A 22,392-nucleotide genomic window follows, 5' to 3' on the forward strand; every position below is an offset into this window, starting at 1 on the left:
ACTCTTAAAAAAAATCTAGTAACACTGTAAGTATTGCATATAATTCTGATTTCTGAACGAATGTATAAGGACTCTTAACCACCTTACTTACATATGATTTATATCCTGCCTTTCCTGATTTATTTGCATCATTGTAAAATGTCAAGGGTACAGATATTGTAAATCCTTTTGTTATACAAGGTAGAATCAAATTAGTTCTTTTTATGAACTGAAATTATTTGCTTTTAGAGTATTCATTGTTAATCTCTCCCCAAGAAATTACTGCAAGCTCTTTGCCAATGTTAATTTTGTATCCATAATGAGACAATCTCAGCATTAGTAAAATGTACCACAATCTCAACCACCTCCTTTGCAATTGTCAAAGTCTCATTTTCCTTTAATATCAATTCAGACACCTTTCTCCATAGGTTTTCAATTTCTTACATTTTGCACTAAAACTATCCATTCTAAAATATAATCTTCCCTCTGCATAAAGAATTGCTATAGAGGATTAAGAAGTAGAAGGCAAGATAACTACGATGCAGAACATCCATGCAACAGAATGATCTGGATGAGTATCCTGTAATTTTCTTTCTATCAAAGCCAACACCTTCTCACCCATGGTTGATAGGATTTTTTTATATCTTTATCACCTTGTAAGATTTGAAATATATTACTTAGGTCTTCAGTAGGCAAGCCAATTGCAGACTACCACCAGTTATTATTTCCCTAGTAGCTTCTGGAAATCATTGAGTCATTAATTGGTTTCTTCTGATTTGCACCTTTTATAGCCTAACAGTTTGTAGACTTCTTCTATATTCTAGATAACTAATAGAATCCCCTCTTTGTATTTTTCAGAGGAAATTTGCAATCCTCAACAAGGCAAGGATATTTTTCTTCAAGAAGCATTCTTTCCAGGGTATTTATAACCAAATCAGTCAGTAGGATATCATCCATTGACTTTGATGATATTGGCATTCATATATTGGTACATAGTAGAACTGTTTAACCTTCTTTGTAGTAGGACAAAATGTCAAAGTTTCTTGATCATATTCAGCATGCTCCTCTGCCTTAAAAAATAACATTTACCAAGCAGCTGATCCTTAGAAATATTGATAGTTTTGACTTTATATTGTTGCATTATGTCATTCACATCTTCTCTCCACCATTAGAACAATTTTCAATGTGGTGCAGGTTCTAATATTGCTCTTGCCATGTCCTTCCAGTTTTGGGACATTCTTCCATCTTTAATAGCCCCAAAAGTCAGGATTTGCTTTACAAACAAAAAAATGCATTCTAAAATTTGTGACACTTTCCTTAAATATTCTCAGTTCTAATACATCCACTGGTTAACATTCAAATTCTTGATTATTTTGTGAATGACTATCATCTGCTGGACTTTGTTTAATACTAACTAAATAAACTAAAGTTTGTTTTAGAAAAACCTTTGATTTTCTTTAATTCTGTCTTCAGTCTCTACCTAAGTATTTTCCTCAATTAATATTTTCAGTCCTCTCAAGGTATTTGCCCATATTTCATATTTGTTTTTCATCCTGTTCCATAAGTTCCTGTGTCCTCTGTTCAAGGTTCTGTTTCTACATTTTAATTTTTATATATATTGTAATTTTGATATTTCGATGTCTATTTTATTTTCTTTTATTAATTTAAAAACATTCTCCTCCAAGCCTTTCTTCCAATGCTCATTATTTGTTCTCTGGTGCTCACTCTGATCTTTCATCTGTTCTAGCCTTTATTCTAGGACATTCTGTAGCTCCTGTCTCCAACCTTTATTTTCCTCTTTCTGTAACTTTTGTTCTAGGGTCTTTTCCAATTCCCTTCTCTAACCTTCATTTTCCTCCTTCTGTGTCTTGGTATTTTTCTCACTCTGATTTACTAAATCTTCTAATTTCTTCTCTAACAATACTAAAATTTTATCTAGGGCCCAGTTTTTTAAGAAGACATAGTAAAACAAGGCACTTAACATTATAATAATGATAACTGCTAAGGTATCAATTTCATTTAAATCCATCCATTTCAAACCGTTTAAAATAGCATCACATAAAATTCAAAAAGTATTGTTTCTCATCTAAAGTATTTAAAAATATTATTATCATAAATTTATAATTCTTATTCCCTGATCTGAAGATTCTTGTTCCTTTGTTTCCCTCTGGTATTTGATTCAGAACACTTCAGTCCTCTCTGATTCTTTAATTCACAGTAAGGTGCTAACTGTAGGAAGATCTGCCTTTTCTGTGATTCTGAGCAATTTCTTTTTTGTGTTTGTGTTGCAGCCCACAGCATAGGCACCCACCTCAGGCAGCCTGTAGTACCAGCAGTTGTCCTGTATCTGGCCATCCATGAAAGCAAGTACTGGAAATCTGGATCCTGGTGATGTTCAGATCAGTCTGTGAGAAGGTTGTAGCTAACTGCCATTTTTTAGCTGTTGTTGCACAGCTGTGAAGGCCGTATTTAAAGCAGTCATGCCCCCTGGTCCTTGGTCCTTCTTTAGGCTCTGGAAACATCAACTGTGTTCCAGCTCTGGTGCTGCCTATGTCCCAGCTCTGGCTGGGGTGCCAACTCTGGTTGCTGAGATTTGCTTAGGAATTAGGGAGGGAACTTTTCAGTTAGCTCTCTGTAGACCTCTTAGTCCCACTGGATGTTTAATTTCCACCCTTATGCTATAGGGGATAGCTCTAGTTATTTATGTGAGGAGGGGATGTAAAATAGTAATTAAAGTTAGTTTGATTCTAAGCCTGACTTAAGCTTCACCAATTTGTTGCTGGAATTCCCAACCCTGTCAAGACCACATAAAAAATATCATCCAGTTATTATAAGCAATATGAATAGATTGGTTAGATCTATCACTATACTAACGTATTCCCCAACTATAAGACCCCTTAGTACTTGCAGTTTCCCCTGACCACCACTGCCACATATCTTCCACTTTCTACATCCTCCTGTCTCCTCTCATTTTCCTCCTTTCATCCTACCTTTCCCCTTCTCTTAAGCCTCCAGTTCAATCTTCCCATCCACTGCCCTATCATTAGCTTTCACCTTTGATTTACCAGTTAATATGGGGTGGAAATTCACATGACATAACCTGCTCCTCAGAGGTTACCTCTCTTGAGGAAACATTATCAACATAAGAATACAAACACCATCAGGACATCCTAGTACAATTTAATGCTTTGGTTATTATACAGTGGGAGTATATACTTCTCTATTCCAATCTAATTGGTGTTCTGTATGCTTCTTGTATGTTTAGAGGGATTTTTGAGGGGTGATTGTGATTACTTTGTTCTATGATTTTGTTGAAAATATTTTCTGGTCCTTGAAGCTGGGCCCCTTCACCGTCTTCTATTCCCATTATTTTTAGGTTCCATCTTTTTACAGTATCCCAGATTTCCTGGACATCTGTGTCATGAATATTTTTAAATGTAACATATTTTTGACGAAAGTCTCATTTCTTCTATCACATCATCTATTCCTGACATTCACTAGCCATCTCTAAGAATCTGTTGCTCTATTTTTCCTGGTCTCTTTCCTGATATTTCTAGTTTCAGAATTCCTTTATCTTGTGTTTTCTTTCTTCAATTTCCTTCTCAGTTCTTGAAGTGTTTTATTCATTTATTTTACTTGTTGGATGGTATTTATGCCTCAATCATCTTTACAAGATTGGATTTTAGGTCATTTATTGTCCTTTGCTTTTATTAGGCTATCTAAGTCTTGTTGTAATAGACCTGGAGACTCTGCATGTGTCACAACCCCCTGGTTGCTTTTTATTGTGTTATTTTACTGTATTCTTTAGCAATCTGGTTGTTTGTGTAGGAGCATATTTTTTTTCTGATGGGGGAATTTTCTTATATGATTTTGGAATAGCACGTTTCCATGAAGGCTGCTCCAACTTGCATGATTCTGATGCAGTAAGGCCTTGTTTGGGAATCTTATGCTGCATATTTCTGTGGCAGCAGATTGGTGAAGTAGGTCAGAAAATTGACCAGACCATGGAGCTCGTAGCCTCACAGCCTGATGCTCAGGGAATCTGTGTGAGCACCCTGGGTACTCTGTGGGGAGGGGATTTGGGGTTTAATGGTGCTAACCTGGATGCTCCTAATGCAGCAGACCTAATGAGTTCAGATAGAGCAAGGAACAGACTATGGAGCTGGGCAAGGACAACATGTAGTGTAGGGCAGCTGTGTGTGCCACAGAGGACATTTTGGTCAGGATATTAGGGGAGAAAATGGATATAAACTGATTTTTCCTGGTGTAGGAGGCCTGGTAAAAGCAGGCAGAACAATGGCCACACCTCTACGTGACATTTTTTAACATGCATTATCAGTATAGGTATTAGTAAAGAGGTGCTCAGTGAAATAGGACATTTTTGTTAAAAGATAAAGGATTAGAAGTTCTGAAAATTAGCAGACATGAAAGAGCCTTCAGTAAAGCCCTTTAGTGAGTAGACCTGGTGACTGAGAGGTGTCATAACAAAGCATCACATTCAAAGCAGCATGGCCACTCTTTGGTGGAGACCATTACCAATACATCCAAGACATTAAAAAAGCTAACTTAGGAATGAAATAATAGTGGAAATAGGAACTGTGAATAGCATGAGGAAAGGTGGGATAAGAGAGACAGAGAAAGACCTAAAGAAACAGGGGGCATGCATTTCTCATGTGGAAGGATACCAGTGTTACCAGGGTAGAGTGAGAGTGGAAAGCCTATGAATCTCTAATGAATTGAGGACCCTCACCAGTACACAAAGTCTGCTTTTAAGTTCTATGCCAGTCATTTCTGCTCTTGTAAATCACCCCTTACCCATATTTCGGTAAACAATCCCCATAAAATTTTTTCGTTCTGCTAATTGGACATTAGAGGTAGCCATACTTTGGTCTACTCGGAGTTTACTATCTGAGGTGAGTAGATATGTTTTGCATTTCCTATGAAATGTTTTCTCAAACAGCATCTGAGTACCAGATTTTATGATGACAATTGATTCATCAGAATAGAGTTTTTTTTTTTTTTCAGGGTGATCCAGGTTAACTAGGTCCTTTCCTGCTAGGAACACCATTAAGAACATAGTTTCATTCTTCTGTATTTAAATTTATCTCTCCATTTTGAGCAGATGCATTTGATAAAGATGCTCTTTTTCATATATCTATCTATCTATATCGATATCTATCTGTCTGTCTATCTATCTATCTATCTATCTATCTATCTATCAATCTATCTATCTATCATCTATCTATCTATCTATCTATCAATCTATCTATCTATCATCTATCTATCTATCAATCTATCTATCTATCTATCTATCTATCTATCTATCTATCTATCTATCTATCTATCTACCTACCTACCTCTCTATCTCTCTATATCTATCTCTATAAATACATGGTTGATTTCAGCCATGTATTTGATTATTTCCTGACTTCTACTCCTCTTGGGTATATTTGTTTCTTTTTGTTTTAGAGCTCTAAGATGTGCTTTCAACCTGCTAATGTATGCTCTCTCCTGTTTCTTTTTGCAGGCATTCAGAGCTATGATTTTTGCCTCTTAGCACTGGTTTCATTGTGTCCCATAAGTTTGGATACATTGTGCCTTCATTTTCATTAAATTCTAAGAAGTCTCTATTTTCTTTCTTTATTTATTCATTGACCAAGTTATCATTGAGTAGAGCATTGTTCAACTACCATGCATATGTGTGCTTGTTGTCATTTTTATTACTATCGAAGACCAGCGTTATTCCATTATGATCTGATAGGATGCATGGGATTATTTCTATCTTCTTGTAATCGTTGAGGCCTGTTTTGTGACCTATTATATGGTCAATTTTGTACAAGGTACCATAAGGTTCAGAGAAGAAGGTATATCCTTTTGTTTTAGGAAGAATGTTCTGTAAATTTCTGCTAAATCCATTTGGTTCATAACTTCTGTTAGTTTCTCTATGTCTCTTTTTGAATCTGATTCCATGTTCTGACAATTGATAAGAGTGGGTGTTGAAATGTACTATTTTTGAGTGAGGTAGAATGTGTGCCTTAAGCTTTAGTAGGTTTGTTTTATGAATATAGGTGTCCTTGCACATGGAGCATAGATATTTAGGATTAAGAGTTCTTCTTGGTGGGTTTTACCTTTGATGAATATGAAGTATCCTTCCTCATCTTTTTTGATAACTTTTGGTGGAAAGTTGGTTTCATTGGATATTAGAATGGCTACTCCAGCTTTTTCCTCAGATAACTTTTGCTTGGAAAGTTGTTTTCTAGCCTTTTACTCTGAGGTTGTGTCTGTCTTTGTCTCTGTGTTGTGTTTCATGTATGTAGCAAAATGCTGGGTACTCTTTACATATCCAGTCTTTTAGTCTATGTCTTTTTATTGTGGAATTGTGTCTATTGATTTTAAGAGATATTGAGGAATAGTTATTGTTTTTTCCTGTTATTTTTGTTGTTAGAGGTGGAATCATGTTTGTGTGTCTCTCTTCTTTTGGTTTCGTTGCAAGAATATAAGTTTTTTTTTTGCTTTTTCTACAAGGTAATTTCCCTCTTTGTGTTGGAGTTTTTGGTCTATTATTCTTTATCCACCTGGATTTATAGAAAGATACTGTGTAAATTTGGTTTTGACTTGGAATTTCTTAGTTTCTTCATCTATCTTAATTGAGAGTTTTGCTGGATATACTAATGTGGGTTGGAATTTGTGTTCTCTTAATGTCTGTATGACATCTGCCCAGGATCTTCTGGCTTTCATGCTCTCTGGTAAGAAGTCTGGTATAATCCCTATAAGTCTGCCTTTATATGTTACTTGACTTTTTTCCCTTACTGCTTTTAATATTCTTTTTTTTTGTTTTTTAATCATATTTTTACTAGATATTTTCTTTATTTACATTTCAAATCTTATCCCCTTTCCCAGTTTCCCCTCTGGAAAACCCTATCCCATCCTCGCAACCCCAACTTCTATGAGGGTGTTCCTCTATGCACCCATCCACTCCCTCACAGCTCACAGCCCTAGAACTCCCCTACACTGGGGTATCTAGCCTTCACAGGACCAAGGGCCTCTCCTCCCATTGAGGTCTGACAAGGCGATCTTCTGCTACATATCTGGTTGGAGCCATTGGTCCCTCCATGTGTACTCATTAGAGTGTGGTTTAGTCTCTGGGACATCTGGGGTATCTGGTTGATTGATATTATTGTTCTTCTTAAGGGTTGCAAACACTTTCAGCTCCTCAGTCCTTTAACTCCTCCATGAAATGGAGATTTGTAACTACTTTTCAAAATGAAAAATATTGATCAGTGTGTTAATGCCATTAGTGTTTTGTTTTGTTTTGTTTTTCATCTTTATTAATTTGAGTATTTCTTACATTTCGATTGTTTTTCTCCATCCCATTTTCCAAGCCAACATCCCGCTATCCCCTTCTCCATCCTCCCCCCATTACTGCCCTCCCCAAAACAATCACATTCACTGGGGGTTCAGTCTTGGCAGGACCATGGGCTTCCCCTTTCACTGGTGCTCTTACTAGGCTATTCATAGCTACTTTTGGGATTGGAGCCCAGGGTCAGTACATGTATAGTCTTTGGGTAATGGCTTAGTCCCTGGAAGCTCTGGATGGTTGGCATTGTTGTTCATATGGGATCTCAAGCCCCTTAAACCTCTTTAAGTCCTTTCTAAGATTCCTTCAACGGGGTCCTGTTCTCAGCTCAGTGATTTAATGATGACATTCTCCAATGCATTTGTTATATTCTGGCTCTGTTTCTCGGGAAAGATCTACATCCAGTTCTTGTTGGCCAGCACTTCTTTGCTTCATCCATCTTATCTACTTTGGTGTCTGTATATGTATGGGACACATGTGGGGCAGGCTCTATATGGGTGTTCCTTCTGGCTCTGTCCTAAACTTTGCCTTCCTATTCCATCCCAAGGATATTCTTGCTCCCCCTTTAAAGAAGAAGTGAAGTATTTGCATTTTGGTCATTCTTCTTGACTTTCATGTGTTCTGTGCATCTAGGGTCATTTGAGCATTTGGGCTAATATCCACTTATCAATGAGTGCATACTATGTGTGTTTTTCTGTGATTGGGTTACCTCACTCAGGATGAAATTTTCCAGTTCCAACCATTTGCCTATGAATTTCATAAAGTCATTGATTTTGATAGCTGAGTAATGTTCCATTGTGTAGATGTACCACATTTTCTGTATCCATTCCTCTGTCGAAGGGCATCTGGGTTCCTTCCAGCTTCTGGCCATTATAAATAAGGCTGCTATGAACATAGTGGAGCATGTATCTTTGTTATATGTTGGGGCATCTTTTGGGTATATGCCCAAGAGAGCTATAGCTGTGTCCTCAGGTAGTTCAATGTCCAATTATCTCAGGAACCTTCAGACTGATTTCATGAATTGTTGTACCAGTCTGCAATCTCAGCAACAATGGAGGATTGTTCCTCTTTTTCCACATCCTCACCAGCATTTGCTTTCACCTGAGTTTTTTAATTGAGTCATTCTCACTGGAGAGAGATGAAATCACAGGGCTGTTTTGATTTCCATTTCCCTTATGACTAAAGATGTTGAACATTTCTTTAGGTGTTTCTAAGCCATTCGGCATTCCTCAGCTGTGAATTCCTTGCTTAGCTCTGAACCCCATTTTTAATAGGATTATTTGTCTCCCTGCGATCTAACATCTAGAGTTCTTTGTATATTTTGGATATAAGCCCTCTATCAGATATAGGATTGGTAAAGATCTTTTCTCAATCTATTGGTTGTCCTTTTGTCCTAACAACAGTGTCCTTTTCCTTACAGAAGCTTTGCAGTTTTATGAGATCCCATTTGTCGATTCTTGATCTTACAGCCTACGGCATTGGTGTTTTGTTCACGAAATTTTCTCCACTACCCATGTGTTCGAGATTCTTCCCCACTTTTTCTTCTATTAATTGAAGTGTATCTGGTTTGATGTGGAGATCCTTGATCCACTTGTACTTAAGATTTGTACAGGGTGATAAGCATGGATCGATCTGCATTCTTCTACATGCTGACCTCCAGTTGAACAAGAACCATTGGCTGAAAATGATATCTTTTTTTTCCATTCAATGGTTTTGGCTGCTTTGTCAAAAATCAAGTGAGCATAGGTGTATGTGTTCATTTCTCAGTCTTCAATTCTATTCTGCTGGTCTATCTGTCTGTCTCTGTACCAAAAACATGCTGTTTTTACTACTATTTTTCGGTAATACTGCTTGAGTTCAAGGATAGTGTTGGCCTCAGAAGTCATTTTTTTAAATTTTTTCATTAACTTGAGTATTCCTTATTTACATAATTTCTTCTTCGGCTTGTTTCTTTTGCGTAGAGGAAGGCCACTGATTTATTTGAGATAAGTTTATACCCAGCCACTTTGCTGAAGTTGTTTATCAGCTTTAGTAGTTCTCTGATGGAACTTTTGGGATCACTTAAATATACTATCATATCATCTGCAAATAGTGATATTTTGACTTCTTCTTTTCCAATCTGTATCCCGTTGATCTCTTTTTGTTGTCTGATTGCTCTGACTAGAACTTCAAAAACTGTATTGAATAAGTAGGGAGAGAGTGGGCAGCCTTGTCTAGTCCCTGATTTTAGTGGAATTGTTTCAAGTTTCTCTCCATTTAGTTTAATTTTAGCTACCGGTTTGCTGTATATGGCTTTTATTATGTTTAGGTATGGGCCCTGAATTCCTATTCTTTCCAGGACTTTTATCATGAAGGGGTGTTGAATATTGTCAAATGCTTTCTCAGCACCTAATGAAATGATCATGTGGTTTTGTACTTTCAGTTTGTTTATATAATGGATCACGTTGATAGTTTTCTGTATATTAAACCATCCCTGCATGCCTGGGATGAAGCCTACTTGATCATGGTGGATGATTGTTTTGATGTGCTCTTGCATTCGGCTTGCTAGAATTTTATTGAGTATTTTTGCGTAGGTATTCATAAGGGAAATTCGTCTGAAATTCTCTTTCTTTGTTGGGTCTTTGTGTGGTTTAGGTATAAGAGTAATTGTGGCTTCATAGAAGGAATTCGGTAGTGCTCCATTTGTTTCAATTTTGTGGAAAAGTTTGGATTGTATTGGTATGAGCTCTTCTATGATGGTCTGATAGAATTCTGCACCAAACCCGTCTGGACCTGGGCTCTTTTGGTTGGGAGACCTTTAATGACTGCTTCTATTTCGTTAGGAGTTATGGGTTTATTTAAGTGGTTTACCTGTTCCTGATTTAACTTCAATACCCGGTATCTGTCTAGGAAATTGTCCATTTCTTGCAGATTTTCAAGTTTTGTTGAATACAGGCTTTTGTAGTAAGATATGATGATTTTTTGAATTTCCTCTGATTCTGTAGTTATGTCTCCCTTTTCATTTCTGATTTTGTTAATTTGGACACACTCTCTGTGTCCTCTCATTAGTCTGGCTAAGGGTTTATCTATTTTGTTGATTTTCTCAAAGAACAAACTTTTGGTTCTGTTGATTCTTTCTATGTTCCTTTTAGTTTCTTCTTGGTTGATTTCAGCTCTGAGTTTGATTATTTCCTGCCTTCTACTCCTCCTGGGTGTATTTGCTTTTTTTGTTCTAGAGCTTTTAGGTGTGCTGTCAAGTTGGTGACATATGATCTCACCTGTTTCTTTGTGCAGGCACTCAGAGCTATGAGTTTTCCACTTAGCACATCTTTCATTGTGTCCCATAAGTTTGGATGTGTTGTACCTTCATTTTTATTAAATTCTAAGATGTCTTTAATTTCTTTCTTCATTTCGTCTTTGACCAGGTTATCGTTGAGTAGAGCACAGTTCAACTTCCATGTATATGTGGGCATTCTTCCCTTATTGTTTTCTCTTTTTTTTGTTCTCTTTTCTTTTTATTAACTTGAGTATTTCTTATATACATTTCGAGTGTTATTCCCTTTCCCGTTTTCCGGGCAAACATCCCCTCCCCCCTACCCTTCCTTATGGGTGTTCCCCTCCCAACCCTCCCCCCATTGCCGCCCTCCCCCCAACAGTCTAGTTCACTGGCGGATCAGTCTTAGCAGGACCCAGGGCTTCCCCTTCCACTGGTGCTCTTACTAGGATATTCATTGCTACCTATGAGGTCAGAGTCCAGGGTCAGTCCATGTATAGTCTTTAGGTAGTGGCTTAGTCCCTGGAAGCTCTGGTTGCTTGGCATTGTTGTACATATGGGGTCTCGAGCCCCTTCAAGCTCTTCCAGTTCTTTCTCTGATTCCTTCAACGGGGGTCCTATTCTCAGTTCAGTGGTTTGCTGCCGGCATTCGCCTCTGTATTTGCTGTATTCTGGCTGTGTCTCTCAGGAGCGATCTACATCCGGCTCCTGTCGGTCTGCACTTCTTGACTTCATTCATCTTGTCTAATTGGGTGGCTGTATATGTATGGGCCACATGTGGGGCAGGCTTTGAATGGGTGTACCTTCAGTCTCTGTTTTAATCTTTGCTTCTCTCTTCCCTGCCAAGGGTATTCTTGTTCCCCTTTTAAAGAAGGAGTGAAGCATTCACAATTTGATCATCTGTCTTGAGTTTCATTTGTTCTAGGCATCTAGGGTAATTCAAGCATTTGGGCTAATAGCCACTTAGAAGTGAGTGCATACCATGTATGTCTTTCTGTGATCGGGTTAGCTCACTCAGGATGATATTTTCCAGTTCCAAACATTTGCCTACGAATTTCATAAACTCGTTGTTTTTGATAGCTGAATAATATTCCATTGTGTAGATGTACCACATTTTCTGTATCCATTCCTCTGTTGAAGGGCATCTGGGTTCTTTCCAGCTTCTGGCTATTATAAATAAGGCTGCAATGAACATAGTGGAGCATGTGTCTTTTTTATATGTTGGGGCATCTTTTGTGTATATGACTCAGAGTGGTATAGCTGGATCCTCAGGCAGTTCAATGTCCAATTTTCTGAGAAACCTCCAGACTGATTTCAAGAATGGTTGTATCAGTCTGCAATGCCACCAACAATGGAATAGTGTTCCTCTTTCTCCACACCCTCGCCAGCATCTGCTGTCACCTGAGTTTTTGATCTTAGCCATTCTCACTGGTGTGAGGTGAAATCTCAGGGTTGTTTTGATTTGCATTTCCCTTATAACTAAAGATGTTGAACATTTCTTTAGGTGTTTCTCAGACATTCGGCATTCCTCAACTGTGAATTCTTTGTTTAGCTCTGAACCCCATTTTTTAATAGGGTTATTTGTCTCCCTGCCGTCTAACTTCTTGAGTTCTTTGTATATTTTGGGTATAAGGCCTCTATCTGTTGTAGGATTGGTAAAGATGTTTTCCCAATCTGTTGGTTGCCATTTTGTCCTAACCACAGTGTCCTTTGCCTTACAGAAGCTTTGCAGTTTTATGAGATCCCATTTGTCGATTCTTGATCTTAGAGCATAAGCCATTGGTGTTTTGTTCAGGAAATTTTTTCCAGTGCCCATGTGTTCCAGATGCTTCCCTAGTTTTTCTTCTATTAGTTTGAGTGTGTCTGCTTTGATGTGGAGGTCCTTGATCCACTTGGACTTAAGCTTTGTACAGGGTGATAAACATGGATCGATCTGCATTCTTCTACATGTTGACCTCCAGTTGAACCAGCATCATTTGCTGAAAATGCTATCTCTTTTCCATTGGATAGTTTTGGCTCCTTTGTCAAAAATCAAGTGACCATAGGTGTGTGGGTTCATTTCTGGGTCTTCAACTCTATTCCATTGGTCTATCTGTCTGTCTCTGTACCAATACCATGCAGTTTTTATCACTATTGATCTGTAATACTGCTTGAGTTCAGGGATAGTGATTCCCCCTGAAGTCCTTTTATTGTTGAGGATAGTTTTATCTATCCTGGGTTTTTTGTTATTCCAGATGAATTTGCAAATTGTTCTGTTTAATTCTTTGAAAAATTGGATTGGTATTTTGATGGGGATTGCATTGAATCTGTAGATTGCTTTTGGTAAAATGGCCATTTTTACTATATTAATCCTGCCAACCCATGAGCATGGGAGATCTTTCCATCTTCTGAGGTCGTCTTCAATTTCTTTCTTCAGTGTCTTGAAGTTCTTATTGTAGAGATCTTTTACTTGCTTGGTTAAAGTCACACCGAGGTACTTTATATTATTTGGGTCTATTATGAAGGGTGTCATTTCCCTAATTTCTTTCTCGGCTTGTTTCTCTTTTGTGTAGAGGAAGGCTACTGATTTATTTGAGTTAATTTTATACCCAGCCCCTTTGCTGAAGTTGTTTATCAGCTTTAGTAGTTCTCTGGTGGAACTTTTGGAATCACGTAAATATACTATTATATCATCTGCAAATAGTGATATATTGACTTCTTCTTTTCCGATCTGTATCCCCTTGACCTCCTTTTGTTGTCTGATTGTTCTGGCTAGAACTTCAAGAACTATATTGAATAAGTAGGGAGAGAGTGGGCAGCCTTGTCTAGTCCCTGATTTTAGTGGGATTGCTTCATGTTTCTCTCCATTTAGTTTAATGTTAGCAACTGGTTTGCTGTATATGGCTTTTTCTATGTTTAGGTATGGGCCTTGAATTCCTATTCTTTCCAGGAGTTTTATCATGAAGGGGTGTTGAATTTTCTCAAATGCTTTCTCAGCATCTAATGAAATGATCATGTGGTTTTGTTCTTTCAGTTTGTTTATATAATGGATCACGTTGATGGTTTTCCATATATTAAACCATCCCTGCATGCCTGGGATGAAGCCTACTTGATCATGGTGGATGATTGTTTTGATGTGCTCTTGGATTCGGTTTGCCAGAATTTTATTGAGTATCTTTGCGTCGATATTCATAAGGGAAATTGGTCTGAAGTTCTCTTTCTTTGTTGGGTCTTTGTGTGGTTTAGGTATAAGAGTAATTGTGGCTTCATAGAAAGAGTTCTGTAGTGATCCATCTGTTTCAATTTTGTGGAATAGTTTGGATAGTATTGGTATGAGGTCTTCTATAATGGTTTGATAGAATTCTGCACTAAACCCGTCTTGACCTGGGCTCTTTTTGGTTGGGAGACCTTTAATGACTGCTTCTATTTCCTTAGGAGTTATGGGGTTGTTTAACTGGTTTATCTGTTCCAGATTTAACTTCGGTAACTGGTATCTGTCTAGGAAATTGTCCATTTCCTGTAGATTTTCAAATTTTGTTGAATATAGGCTTTTATAGTAAGATCTGATGATTTTTGAATTTCCTCTGAATCTGTAGTTATGTATCCCTTTTCATTTCTGATTTTGTTAATTTGGACACACTCTCTGTGTCCTCTCGTTAGTCTGGCCAAGGGTTTATCTATCTTGTTGATTTTCTCAAAGAACCAACTTTTGGTTCTGTTGATTCTTTCTATGGTCCTTTTTGTTTCTTCTTGGTTGATTTCAGCTCTGAGTTTGATTATTTCCTGCCTTCTACTCCTCCTGAGTGTATTTGCTTCTTTTTGTTCTAGAGCTTTTAGGTGTGCTGTGAAGCTGCTGACATATGCTCTTTCCTGTTTCTTTCTGCTGGCACTCAGCGCTATGAGTTTTCCTCTTAGCACATCTTTAATTGTGTCCCATAAGTTTGGGTATGGTGTACCTTCATTTTCATTGAATTCGAAAAAGTTTTTAATTTCTTTCTTTATTTCTTCCTTGACCATGTTAGCATTGAGTAGAGCATTGTTCAATTTCCACGTGTATGTGGGCATTCTTCCCTTATTGTTATTGACGACCAGTTTTAGGCCGTGGTGGTCTGATAGCACGCATGGGATTATTTCTATCTTTCTGTACCTGTTGGGGCCTGTTTTTTGACCAATTATATGATCAATTTTGGAGAAAGTACCATGAGGAGCTGAGAAGAAGGTGTATCCTTTTGCTTTAGGATAGAATGTTCTATAAATATCCGTTAATTCCATTTGGCTCATGACTTCTCTTAGTCTGTCTACGTCTCTGTTTAATTTTTGTTTCCATGATCTGTCCATTGATGAGAGTGGGGTGTTGAAATCTCCTACTATTATTGTGTGAGGTGCAATGTGTGTTTTGAGCTTTATTAAGGTTTCTTTTACGTATGTAGGTGCCCTTGTATTTGGGGCATAGATATTTAGGATTGAGAGTTCATCTTGGTGGATTTTTCCTTTGATGAATATGAAGTGTCCTTCCTTATCTTTTTTGATGACTTTTAGTTGAAAATTGATTTTATTTGATATTAGAATGGCTACTCCCACTTGCTTCTTCTGACCATTTGCTTGGAAAGTTGTTCTCCAGCCTTTCACTCTGAGGTAGTGTCTGTCTTTGTCTCTGAGGTGTGTTTCCTGTAGGCAGCAGAATGCAGGGTCCTCATTGCATACCCAGTTTGTTAATCTATGTATTTTTATTTGGGAGTTGAGACGATTGATGTTGAGAGATATTAAGGAATAGTGATTATTGCTTCCTGTTATATTCATATTTGGATGTGAGGTTATGTTTGTGTGCTTTACTTCTCATTGTTTTGTTGCCAAGACGATTAGTTTCTTGCTTTTTCTATGGTATAGCTTGCCCTCTTATGTTGGCCTTTACCATTTCTTATCCTTTGTAGCAGTGGATTTGTAGAAAGATTTTGTGTAAAATTGGTTTTGTCTTGGAATATCTTTGTTTCTCCATCTATGTTAATTGAGAGTTTTGCAGGATACAGTAACCTGGGCTGGAATTTGTGTTCTCTTAGGGTGTGTATGACATCTGTCCAGGATCTTCTGGCTTTCCTAGTCTCTGGCGAAAATCTGGTGTGATTCGGATAGATCTCCAATTATGTGTTACTTGACCTTTTTCCCTTACTGCTTTTAATATTCTTTCTTTATTTTGTGCATTTGGTGTTTTGACTATTATGTGAAAGGATGTGTTTCTTTTCTAGTCCAATCTATTTGGAGTTCTGTAGGCTTCTTGTATGCTTATGGGTATCTCTTTCTTTAGGTTAGGAAGTATTCTTCTATGATTTTGTTGAAGATATTTACTGGTCCTTTGAGCTGGGAGACTTCACTCTCTTCTATACCTATTATCCTTAGGTTTGATCTTCTCATTGAGTGCTGGATTTCCTGTATGTTTTGGACCAATAGCTTTTTCCACTTTACATTATCTTTGACAGTTGAGTCGATGATTTCTATGGAATCTTCTGCTCCTGAGATTCTCTCTTCTATCTCTTGTATTCTGTTGGTGATGCTTGTATCTACAGCTCCTTGTCTCTTCCTTTGGTTTTCTATATCCAGGGTTGTTTCCATGTGTTCTTTCTTGATTGCTTCTATTTCCATTTTTAATTCTTTCAACTGTTTGAGTTTTCCTGGAATTCTTTCAGGGATTTTTGTGATTCCTCTCTGTAGGCTTCTACTTGTTTATTTATGTTTTCCTGTGTTTCTCTAAGGGAGTTCTTCATGTCTTTTTTGAAGTCCTCCAGCATCATGATCAAATATGATTTTGAAACTAGATCTTGCTTTTCTGGTGTTTTTGGATGTTCTGTGTTTGCTTTGGTGGGAGAATTGGGCTCCGATGATGCCATGTAGTCTTGGTTTCTGTTGCTTGGGTTCCTGTGCTTGCCTCTCGCCATTAGATTATCTCTAGAGTTACTTTGTTCTGCTATTTCTGACAGTGGCTAGACTGTCCTATAAGCCTGTGTTTCAGGAGTGCTGTAGAACTGTTTTCCTGTTTTCTTTCAGCCAGTTATGGGAACAGAGTGTTCTGCTGTCGGGTGTGTAGTTTTTCCTGTCTACAGGTCTTCAGCTGTTCCTGTGGGCCTGTGTCCTGAGTTCCCCAGGCAGGTCACTTGGAGCAGAAAAGTTCGTCTTACCTGTGATCCCGAGGCTTAAGTTTGCTTGTGGGGTGATGCTTATGAGCTCTTCTCAGGGGTAGCAACCAGGAAGATCTGTGCCGCCCTTTCCAGGAGCTTCCTTTTACCAGGGTTCCAGATGGCATTTGGTGTTTTCCTCTGGAATCAGTAATGTGGGCAGAGTGTAGTCTCTTCTGGTTTTCCATTTGTGTCTGCCTCTGTGAAGGTTTAGCTCTCCCTCCCACGGAATTTGGGTGCAGTGAACTGTTTATCTGGTTGGTCCCTTCAGGATCCAGCGGTGTCTCAGACGCAGGGGACCTGCTGCTCCTGTGCCCTTATCTACGGGAACCCAGAGGCTGTATACAGTTTCCTCTTGGGCAAGGGGTGGGCAGTGTTGGTGGTCTCTTCCACTCTGCCGTCTCAGGAGTGCCCATCTGTCCGGGTGGTGAGCACTCTCTCCCATGAGGTTTGGGAGCAGTGAGCTGGGGGCAGGGATCTGCGAGGTTCAGTAATTGCTATTTTTAAAAATGTCCTACAGTGTCTGTAGCCAACAGTCAGAGTTTATAGAGGTATTTTCTCAATTCAGGTTTCCTCTTTTAAGATGACTCTAACTTTTTTCGAGTTGACATAAAACTATCTATGTAAACTTATTATTAAAAGTGTGGTGCTAATTTATATGTTTAGTTCTAGTACTGTACTTTCATGAAATTGGGTGCACCAGAGTATGGTGCATGTATGTTTATGACAGCAATAATGTCTTCTTAGCTAATTTTTCTCTGATTATGAGGAAGTGACCTTCTTTATATTTTCTGATTATTATTTGGCTTGACATATAATTTAGATATCATCCTAGCAATACTTGATTTCTTCCTAGTTTATTTTTAATGGAATAATTTTTGAATTCTTTCACTTTACGATGGTGTCTATTTTTAAAGCTTAGGTGAGTGTATGATAATATGCTTTTTTGTCACATTCAGACTGATTGTGTTTTTGACTGATAATTGAGGCCATTGATATTGAAGGTGACTATTGAAAAGTTTGTTTTAATTGAAGTTATCTATCTAGCTATTTATACTGTTTATGTACTTAGTCATGCTTTGTGTTTCCTTAACTATAGCTTCTTTATTTTCTTTCTAGGTTTCTTGGCAGTGTTTTATCCTCTCTTTAGTGTGATGCATGCTCTTTGTTTATCATTCTATTTGGTAGCCTGGGACAGGGGGCCTAAATATGAGGCAGACTAAAATTTCATTCAATAACCCACTTTATTCCATGCACCAGAGTATGTATACTTTGAGTGCTAAGGAAAGGTACCTGAAAGTCTATTTTATTAGCTATTAGAATGATTACTTCAGCTTTTTTCTTGAGACTATTTGCTTAGAAAAATTTTTTCCAGCTCTTTACTCTTGGATGTGGTTCATCTTTTCATCGTGGAAAAATTCTACATTCTCCTTCAACTATGATAGATAGTTCCATTCGGTACAGTAGTGTCTGTTGGCAAGTGTGACTTTCTATACTTTGAGGTGCATTGCTTCAGGCTTTTCTAGCTTTCAAGGTGTCCATTGAGAAATCACCAGTTTTTCTAATGTGTATTCTTCTATGTGTGACTAGTATGTTTGTCTTGCAATTTTTAATACATTTTATTTTGTTAGTTTGTTTATGATTTAATCAGTGCTATTCTGTGGGGAAGTGGTTTTTGTTTGGTTGTTTTTAGTTTATGGTTTTTAATGCCCTTTCCTACATAGTGTTCTATGTGCTTCTTGTATCTGTATGAGTATGTAACCATTGTTTCAGAGGTGTTTTTTTCCTAGGATCTTGTTGAGCATTTGCTTTATGTCATTGATTTTTTCCCCCTCATGTCCGCTTATTAATCAAAGTTTTGGTCTTTTCATGCTGTCCCATGATTATTACATCTTCACTTCCTGTGCATTAAACAATTATTTCTGTATCTTTGATCGTCTGGTCCATTTACCCTATTTTATGTTCAAGTTCTGATATGGTATCTTCTATTTGATCCATCCTACTTGTTATGTTTTCCCTTGAGTTTTTTAGTTGGTATATTTTGTATTTCAATACCATGTTTATTCCAACTTGAATTCCAATCAATATTCTTCTGTATATAAAGAACTTTGTTTTCAAATCCTGTAATCACCTTGTCCTTTCAGTCTGTCTCATTTTTCTTTGTGCTTCTATAACTGTTAGGCTTATGTTCTGTTTCAGTTCCTTCTGTTTAAGTTCATGGAGCTGTATCTTTTTATCTTCTTTAAAGTCTTTGAATTACTTGGTTTAGTTTGTTGTTGTTCATTTAAATTCCATGTCTGTATAGTCATCTAGGTACTTCTCATTGGAGAAAATTTTATAGAACTAGTCAGTTTGGGCTAGGATATGTTATGTTGATTTTTTTATATTGCTCATATGTTCAAAATGAAATCTGGGCCTGTGGACATCTTGTGTTAGTTCTTTCTCTGATATGGACACAGGTAGGTGGGACAGAGCACAGGATATGTGTATTAGGTTGGGCCTGAGATTGGCTTAAATGAAATGAGATCATGCAGACATAGGTGGAACCAGCACCATTTGCTATAAATGCTATCTTTTTTGGATTGGATGGTTTTTGGCTCCTTTGTCAAAAATCAAGTGACCATAGGTGTGTGGGTTCATTTCTGGGTTTTCAATCCTATTTCACTGGTCTATCTCTCTGTGTCTGTAGGAATACCGCACAGTTTCTTCACTATTGCTCTGGAATACTGCTTGAGTTAAGGGATGGTGATTGCCCCGGAAGTCCTTTTATTGTTGAGGATACTTTTAGTTATCTTGGTTTTTTTGTTATTCCAGATGAATTTGCAATTTGTTCTGTATAACTCTCTGAAGAATTGAATTGGAATTTTGATGTGGATTGCATTGAATCTGTAGATGGCTTTTGGTAAAATGCCCATTTTCACTATATTAATCCTACCAATCCATGAGCGGGAGAGATCTTTCCATCTTCTGATATCTTCAATTTCTTTCTTCAGAGACTTGAAGTTCTTATCATACAAATATTTCGCTTGCTTGGTCAAAGTCGCCCTGAGGTATTTTACATTATTATGGCCTATTATAAAGTGTGTTGTTTCCCTTATTTCTTGCTCAGTTTGTTTCTCTTTTGTGTAGAGGAAGGCTTCTTATTTATTTGAGTTTAGTATCTCTTTGACCTCCTTTTGTTGTCTGATTTCTCTGGCTAACTTTGAGAGCTATATTGAATAAGTAAGGAAAGAGTGGGCAGCACTGTCTAGTCCCTGATTTTAGTGGGATTGCTTCAAGTTTTTTCTCCATTTAGTTTGATATTAACTACTGCTTTGATGTATATGGGTTTTACTATGTTTAGTTATGGGCCTTGAATTCCTGTTCTTTCCAGGACTTTTATCATGAAGATGTGTTGAATTTTGTCAAATGCTTTCTCAGCATTTAATGAAATGATCATGTGGTTTTTATCTTTCAGTTTCTTTATATAGTGGATTACATTGATTGTTTTCCATATATTAAACCATCCCTGTATACCTGGGATGAAGCCTCCTTGATCATGATGAATGATTGCTTTGATGTGTTCTTGGATTCAGTTTGCAAGAATTTTATTGAGTATTTTTGTGTAAATATTCATAAGCAAAATTGGTCTGAAGTTCTCTTTCTTTGTGAGTCTTTGTGTGCTTTAGGTATAAGAATAATTGTGACTTCATAAAAGGAATTTAGTAGCACTCTGTCTGTTTAAATTTTATGGAATAGTTTGGATAGTACTGGTATGAAATCTTCTATGAGGTTCTGATAGAATTCTGCACAGAACCCATGTGGACTTATGCCCTTTTTGGTTGGGAGAATTTTAATGACTGCTTCTATTTCTTTAGGAGTTATAATGTTGTTTAAATGGTTTATCTGTTCCTGATTAACTTTAGTACCTTGTGTTTGTCTAGAAAATTGTCCATTTTTTTCATATTTTCAAGTTTTATTAAATATAGGATTTTGTATTAGGATCTGATAATTTTTTTTAATTTCCTCTGATTCTGTTGTTATGTCTCCCTTTTCATTTCTGATTTTGTTAATTTGGACACACTCTCTGTGTCCTCTGGTTAGTCTGGCTAAGAGTGTTTCTATCTTGCTGATTTTCTCAAAGACCAGCTTTTGGTTCTGTTGACTCTTTGTATAGTCCTTTTTGTTCTACTTGGTTGATTTCAGCACTGAGTTTGATTATTTCCTGCTTTCTACTCTACCTTGGTGTATTTCCTTCTTTTTCTTCTATGGCTTTTAGGTGTGCTGTTAAGCTGCTGATATATGCTCTCTCCTGCTTCTTTCCATAGGCACTCAGAGCTATGAGTTTTCCTCTTAGCACAGTTTTATTGTGTCCCATAAGTTTGGGTATTTTGTACCTTCATTTTCATTAAATTCTAAGAAGTCTTTAATTTCTTTCTTTATTTCTTCCTTGAACAGATTATCATTGAGTAGAGCATTGTTCACCTTCCATGTGGGAATTCTTTCCTTATTGTTAAATTGAAGACCAGCCTTTGCCCATGGTCATCTGATAGGATGCATGGTATTATTTCTATCTTTGTTTATCTTTTGAGGCCTGTTTTGGGACTGAGTATATGGTCACTTTTGCAGAAGGTACCATGAGGTGGTCAGAAGAAGGTATATCCTTTAGTTTCAGGATAAAATATTCTTTATAAACCTATATAACTATAAAGTCAATTTGGTTCACAACTTCTTTTAGTCTGTCTATGTCTCTGTTTAATTTCTGTTTCCATTACCTGTCCATTGATTAGAGGGGGTTTTGAAATTTCCTCCTATTATTGTGTAAGATGAAATGTGTACTTTGTGCTTTATTAAGGTTTCTTTTATGTATGTAGGTGCCCTTGTATTTGGAGCACAGTTATTAAGGATTGAGAGTCCATCTTGGTGGATTTTTCCTTTGATGAATATCAAGTGTCCTTCCTTATCTTTTTTGATGGCTTTTTGTTGAAAATCGATTTTTTTCGATATTAGAATGGCTACTCAAGCTTGCTTCTTCAGACCCTTTGCTTGGAAAGTTGTTTTCCAGCCTTTTACTCTGAGGCAGTGTCTGTGTTTGTTTCTGAGTTTTTTTTCCTGTAGGCAGCAAAATGCTGGATTCTCATTACATATCCAGTTTGTTAAATCTATGTCTTTTTATTGGGGAATTGAATCCATTGATGTTGAGTGATATTAAGAAATAGTGATTGTTGCTTCCTGTTATCTTCGTTTTTGGAGGTGAGATTATGTTTGTGTGCTTGTTTTCTCTTTGTTTTGTTGCAAAAATATTAGTTTCTTGCTTTTTCTAGGGTGTAGCTTGTCTCCTTGTGTTGTGCTTTACCATTTATGATCCTATGTAGGGCTGGATTTGGAGAAAGATATTGTGTAAATTTTGTTATGTCATGGAATATCTTGGTTTCTCCATCTATGTTAATTTAGAGTTTTGCTGGATACAGTAACCTACACTAGCATTTGTGTTCTCCTAGGGTCTGTATGACATTTCTCCAGGATCTTCTGGCTTTCATATTCTCTAGTGAGAAGTCTGGTGTAATTCTGATTGGTCTTCCTTTATTTGTTACTTGTCATTTTTCCTTACTGCTTTTAATATTCTTTCTCTGTTTTGTTCCTAGGATATTTTGACTATTATATGATGGGAGAAGTTT

At 37.2% G+C, this 22,392-nt stretch overlaps 1 protein-coding gene across 14 annotated transcripts in view; it reads left to right on the plus strand.

Moving 5' to 3' along the window:
• LOC148004034 (LINE-1 retrotransposable element ORF2 protein-like) overlaps nt 1-22,392 on the plus strand; it is a 151,590-nt gene that overhangs the window by 25,072 nt on the left and 104,126 nt on the right. For 4 of the 14 annotated variants that reach the window (XR_015627135.1, XR_015627139.1, XR_015627136.1 and 1 more), the window contains exon 2: nt 2,271-2,394. The exons of the other annotated variants lie outside the window; for them this stretch is intronic. The gene's annotated coding sequence lies outside the window, so the exon portion shown is untranslated. The remainder of the gene's footprint in view (nt 1-2,270; nt 2,395-22,392) is intronic. 14 annotated transcript variants of the gene reach the window in all.

The sequence above is a fragment of the Rattus norvegicus genome, chromosome 8, assembly GCF_021556685.1.
Source record: "Rattus norvegicus strain SHRSP/BbbUtx chromosome 8, alternate assembly SHRSP_T2T, whole genome shotgun sequence".
Classification (NCBI taxonomy): domain Eukaryota; kingdom Metazoa; phylum Chordata; class Mammalia; order Rodentia; family Muridae; genus Rattus; species Rattus norvegicus.